Raw genomic sequence first — 6,993 nt, forward strand, 5'->3', positions numbered from 1 at the left:
TAGAGAATGTGAGGAAGCGTGTGCGACAGGCAGAGTGGGAGACATGTACAAGTGCTTGAGGACAATTGGCACGAGGGGATGCAAGGCGAGAGTGAGTGCGAATATCTGTGTGAATGAATTTAAGGAGCATTTTGAACGAGTGACGTGCGAGAGGTATGAAGAGGAGCCGAGAGTGATAGAACGGGCGGTAAATGGTGCGACTGACCTGCGAGAGTGCGAAAGAGGCAAATGATCGACTGAATGCTTGCGGAAGTGCCTGAAAGAGAAGAGATTGTTGCGGCTATGAAAGATATGAAAGAGTCGGCGCCTGGGGAAGATGGAGTGAGGATTACATATATATTAAGTGGGCGGATGAAGGAGTGAGAGACAGAGTGATTGAGTTGGTGAGAGAAATGTTTGTGAAGAGAGCGGGTGCTTGGGATGAATCTTTGAAAGTAGGCATTATGATTCCGTTATACAAGAAGGGTGATAGGAATGACTGCAATACTATAGGGGGGTATGTCTGTTGAGCATGGGGAGCAGGATACTTGCGAGGGTGATAGCGAAGAGAGTGGCGTGGTGGGCTGAGTATTTGGGGTTGTTGGATGAGGAACAGGCAGGGTTTCGAAAGGGAAGGTCGACGGCGGATGTGGTGCAAATGATGGTTCGTATGCAAGAGGACGTGGTTGACTTGAAGAGAAGAATTGAACTGAATGGGAATGAGGGCATGCATGAAGAGGAGTGGCCCGTGGCGAGACTGCTTGATTTGAGAAAAGCGGATCCGAGAGTGAATAAACCGGGTTTGTGGAGGTTGCTTGAGAGGTATGGAATGAAAGGGAAATGTTTGCATACGATTGTGGATTTACATGAGTCGACTGTTTACAAGGTGAGAGGGAAGGAGGGAGTGAGTGAAAGCTAGGTGCCTGCGAGAGGGGTGCTCCAAGTCACCATCTTGTTTAATATGTACCATCCGGCGGTAATGAGGCAAGCGGAGGTGGCGAGAAGAAGTGGGGGTGAAGAGGTTGGGGCGACGTGGAGATGGGTGCCAGAGGATTCGTTTGCAGGAGAGAGTGCATGGGAGAAGGGGAGTAGTGAGTGTGTGAGAGTGAGAGTGTCCTTGGCTTCGTTTACGGATGACACAACGATTGTGGGTGTGAAGAGTGAGATTGAAAATGGTGTGAGAGCAGTGAAAGAATTGATGAATCAGTGGGAGGAACGAAACAATGAGGAGAAAGAGGAGGTGCTTGAGTTTGGTACGGAAGAGGGGGGTGAAATTAGAATATTTGGGAGCTAGGTGTGTTCGGAAGTGGATGTGAATAACAGGATCATGAGAGCTGGAAATTTGTGGTAGAGTGTGAAAGGGTGGCTGAAAGGGTCGAGAATGTATATGAAGTGTCAGGCGAGGGTGGTGGAGGCATGTGTGGAGAGTAGTCTGTTGTATGATTGTCAGGCGAGAGTGTGGTATGTGGATGGGTTATGAATCGGTTCCAAAAGTGGACGGATGGTTCAATAAGGATATGAATCGGTTCCAAAAGTGGATGGATAAGTGTTATAGATACGTGTGGAGTGATCGGAATGGCCAGCCTCTGACGCAAATGCAAGCGAGAGGGGCGAACATGTGGGATGTTAGGAAGCGTTTGGGTGTAAAGAGTGTGAGATGGAAGATTGAGAAGCGTGTTTTGGAGCGAGTGGGACATGTTATGAGAATGGGAAATGAGAAGCTGGTGAAAGCGATGGTGCTAGGATGGTATGAGAGGTTGGAAGGTTTCGGGAAGATGAAAGGGCGTAAGAGGGGCAGGGTGGCCCAGTGGTTAAAGTTCAGAGTACCAAGATTGGAGCAGAGAGGTGCGGGTTTGATCCCAGCTCTGTGCGCCAGTTTCTGGTCAGAATCGGCAAGGAGGCCGGGCGGTTAAGCACAGCAGAATTGTAGCAGTGCGTTGCGAGTTCGAGACCGCCAAATGCTGTGAATGTTCTGCGATGTTAAGAATCGGCGACAGGCCTACGGCCTATTAAACGCTGAAACCGCTATTATTATTATTATTATTATTAAGAGGAAGACTGTCATGTATTGGAAGCGGATGTTGAAGGAAGCGGGAGTGGACCGGACGGATGTGGAGCCGCTGAGCAGAGATAGGGAGGAATGGAAGGGCATGGTGAAAGAACGCATGGAACATTTGTATGAGTTGGAATGTCAGAAAGGGCATGCGTACGCTTGGAATGTAAATGTGGCGAGACTGGACAGGAATGTTAAAAGAATGAATGACTGGGTGTGCAGATATGAGGGATGTGGGGAAGGTCTGCCGAAGTAAGGCGGGCCTGACCAACCACCAGAATCGTATGCATAGAGCAGCTGAGGAGCGAGTAAGGTTTGTATGTAGCATATGTGGTATGAGTGTTGAGACGGAGGGTGCAAGAGTGAATCATGAGAGAACGTGTACGGGTTGAGCGAGTGGGGTGGGAGACGGAAGACAGTGCGGGAGGTGCAATACGTGGATTACGAAGGTAAATTACGCGAGGCATGTAAGGGAATGTGTTGGGGGAATGATTATACTTTGAATTTGAAAAACTAGGTTGAGATAGCATGAAGGTTGTCTATTCTTTATCAGATGGATAGATGATTGTGAGTCACTGAATATAACAATTTTCTCTAATCTAAGGAGATTACACTGGGACCATTTCAAGGCTTCATGTATAGCAAAAAGCTCTGATTCGATTACCTCGACCTCAGGGCGGAGCTTCCAGCTCAGCAAAACACCTTTAGATGGGATGAATAGTGCAGCAGATATGGATGGTGCCGGGATCTTGATCTGTGACCCATCGGTGTAGATGGCTGTGTGAGTAGAAAATTTTGAGTTAGTAAGGTCAGAAAAAATTTGTAGAGCAGCCTCAGAAGAGGTAACTGATACTGAGGCAGTGCAAAACTGTTCGCTAAAATGATCGTCTGCATTGAAAGAAACCAAGACCGTTTCCCACAAAACTCGCCGTCCGCTGCACCGTGGCTACTCCGTCATCCACAAATTCCGGTGATGTAATTCGGGAAATATTTAGAAACTGTCAGATTTTCCGTAGGGACGGGGATCGTAGAGTTGAAAAAACTGGGTAGATAGGTCGGGATAGGATACCCCTTTAAACACATAATATTTCTGTGTAATATTCTGTCTGAGCTTCTTATTTTTTTGTGTGACAGGATAGGACTATATTCCGTGTAAATCGGGGCTTAGCTTCGCCGACTTGCCGATGTATTAGCCTAGGTTCCAATAATATAGTAACTATAGAATTTATCTTCATGTGTTATCATTGCCCCTTTGCTAACTAGTTCGCTGTTTTGATAAGAGAACCGTAAATCATCGCGCCGTTTACCGCCACTCTAGCCAAGCAACCTGACCAATTTCTAATTTGTATCAGAGGATAGAAAATCGATGAATTAACCCAATAAATTTAGGACGAAAAGTTGTATTTCAGATTTAATCTCGTGGCAAGTTAGAAGTGATTAAATATCTCGAAAAGAGGCAAATAATAGTGAGAATTGGGAAGTCTTCAACTTATAGCAGAACTATCCACAAGTCAAACTATTCTGTCCCATGTCCCATGTCCCATGTAGGTGAGAGCCAGGAGGGGGAGGGTTGCTCAGTGCCCGGGGTGCAACAGGGTGCTGTCGGTCGCCAATATGGCGAGGCACCAGAGGGCGTGCCTGGTGTGGGACCCTGGGGGGGGGGCAAGTCCCTGACGGGGATCGACGGCCCGGAAATGGAAAATGGAATTAAATGGAGAAGCTGATGATGTGAAAATTAAATGAAGAAGAAGATGATGTGGATGTGATCAGTACTGAAATTTGAGGAAGTAAACAGTAAATGCTGACGATTGACCCTTGCACGAGACGAGGCTCAAGATCATCAAAGCTGAGAATTGGAGATCGATTGGAAACTTTTTGGGCACTCGAGCAAATTTTCCTGCAATAGAGAGCAAGAAAGAAGAGCGTCTTCGAGGAAGAGCTCGTGTAGAGGAGATATAGACTCGCAGCAAAGAGCAGGCCAGCCATGGGAGACGCCACGAGATGCCCAGGCATCAGTTCGGCCGGCCACCTGTTGGCGTGAAGGCTTCGCTTGTTGCTCCTGTACGCGCCTAATTTCTGGCCAAAAAATTTTATGTTTAGTGAAAGGCTGCCATTTTATGGTAGTCCCTCATGTCATCTAATTTCGTATGACGTAGAGTTTACCTTAATCTTATCTTGGTGATTAAAATGAGCTTAACGATGAGCTATAAATTTATTTATAAGTAGGTTGAGCAGTAGACTTGTTCGAGGTCCTTGTCAGTAAGATTTTATAAGCTTAACCAGCAATATAAATTAAGTTTCATATACTCAATCTTTTTTCGATGGCAAGAAACATGGCCTGCTATTACTGCCGAGTTATCGGACCTACTGACAAACCCCTCTCTACAAATGACGAGTCTATCTGAAATAAAGTTTTTCATTATTAAAAAGGCCCATATTTCACCTATGTATAAGGGCGATTGATATCATGTCAGAAATTAGACATGACAATAACATTAAGCGTAAACTTGAACTGCAGATCAATCGAGCTGAAACCGTGAAAACCCACAAGCAAAAATCATTCAACATTTTTTTATTTGACTTTGCTGAGTGACTTATTGGGTAATCATTGGAAAAAATAACTATTAACATAAGAAAAACGTAGTAAAATTCAACATGGAAGCAAAGATTTTTCATTTGGTGAACAGTTGTATAAAACATAAGATGAGTAGTTCATTTTTAAAATTAGTCGCAAATTCCAATAACTCAGTAGAAAATATTTCCTTCATGCAGTAAAAAACGAAACGTCCGTTATTTTAATATCGTGCCCCAATTATCCGACTTTCTTAAATGCGTACATCATTCTACGTCGTATTGTATGCTTGTATGCCATTCATTCTGATTCAATCCGCTGCCAGTTCAACTAAACATCTCATTTTATTTCCTTCAAAAACCATGAGGTCTCAGTCGCGACAGCACTCCTTCAACATAGCCGTCCGTTACCTCTGTGTTCGTGATTGCTTGACGTCCCTGTCGGCTTGAGTCAAGTTGAGTGTCAAGTACTATTGATAGTATTTGAATAGCGGCTTTACCTCTGCGGTGCTATGTTGAAAAGCCGTAGACCTCCGTTCAACAGTACATTACAAGCTCCCAGGCTACACCGGGCTTCTTATCTCACCACCCTTATCTCGATCACAAATTGACCATAGCAGCAATTTGAACTTTAGAAGCCTGTGTTAAAATAAGTAATACAGCTGATGAATGACAGAGATTCCACAAACAAAAGCTGCGAGTGTATTCATATTTACAGAATTTGCAGGCATGAGTCTATTAACACCATGGCCTCGATCGATGTGCGCCATATATGGACACTCGGAACTTTCCAGAATTGCGATGTGTACATATGTGGTACATGCCTAAGAAAATTTCATATTTTTATAAAATCATATTTCTCTTTCCAATTTACTATTTCAATAATATAACTTATTAGGGAGGGCTTTGAAGTAAACTACTGCTTGGAGAAATAGTTTTATTTTCAAATGCCAGTGGTACAAATATGACAAAATTCGTGTCCACTGATGAAAGCAAAATGTTGGTATCTTTGTACAGAAACAAAGTGAAATATTTTCTTATTCCACTGAAACTAGAAACATTGGATGTTGCCATCAGCATTATATTGCATGCGTGATTGAAAAACAATTAACGCACAAGTATGGTTGGCTTTCACAGTCATCGCAGTATGTTTTTACCCTGCCAGTTTTCTCCCTTGCTACGGCACTTCCCTCATTTGCTGAGAGCATTTTGTAGCATTCATGGCAACGCTTCCTGGTTTTAGTTGTAGTTGGTTCAACCAAAGTGTGGTGCCCTCTTTCCCCCTCGACATTTTGAGATCTACGTCCTGATTTTACACTCTCTGAATGGCTGCCTGTAACAAGAAACATTGTTATTTGCTAAATTCTGTAATTGAAACCGAAGTGCGAGAATAGCATTCTCGCACTTCGGTGCATTGACTTCGCACTTTCTCGCACCCATGCATTGACAACTGATGTGCCAGTAAGCAGTTCAATTGCCACTTTCCGGTATCATTTTGTACTTCGTCTTAGAGCCGTACTATACGGAGTCATCTGATCTGAGATGTCTACCCCATTTTTAGCTGCCTTATTACTCATCCTTACTTCAGATTTTAAACGCCATTACGGTTTTTCTTGTCCGATGCAACTAATGTATCTGTGTGCTCTGGAATAGTTGAGAGGCACAAGACAGATCGCTTGTCTTCCCAATGATACACCTTGATGCGAAATCACTGTTGTGTTGCGAAATCATTTCTCCCGCTTTCACTTTTTCGTTTAACAGTGATTTTGGAACAAATTTTCCATTTTTACTTAGTGTCCCACAGTAATAGTTCTTCTCTTCGCACAATTTTTTAGCTAGTGGGACAGATGTGCAGAAATTGCCAGCGAAAATAGTTGAGCCCTCTCCAAGAAGGGGCTGACATAGCTGCAAATCGAATGGCTGAATGTAGCTTCTCGTTCCATGTTTCCAGTGTATAGGTGAAGGTCGCAAGTGTAGGCCTCTGCTGGACAAATCTTGTACAGCTGTACGCCGCACTTGTGTGCCTTTCCTGGAATGTATTGTCGAAACTTCGCTCTGCCCCTGAATTGGATAATTGACTGGTCTATCACAAGTAGTGAACCAGGTGCATTTATTGACTTGTAATTGACTCAGAGTGATCATTATCATTGAGGTGCTCTTAGCTTATAAGCAATGAATATCTCAACATGTCATTGCAGATGAACGGATAGTAATAAATTGTCTTTTTAGACCAGTAGAGTTCCAGCTTTGGTTTGCGTACTTATCCCATTGCAATTATCAGCCCTAAAAATTTCTTTATTTCATGAGCATTTGTGGGAGTCCAGCATTTCATTCGCGATCTTCTTGTAATTTTCGTGTTCTGCAAAACTTGATCAGCATATTTGATCAGC

The sequence above is a fragment of the Hyalella azteca genome, unplaced genomic scaffold (genome assembly GCF_000764305.2).
Source record: "Hyalella azteca isolate HAZT.00-mixed unplaced genomic scaffold, Hazt_2.0.2 contig3199, whole genome shotgun sequence".
NCBI lineage: Eukaryota > Metazoa > Arthropoda > Malacostraca > Amphipoda > Hyalellidae > Hyalella > Hyalella azteca.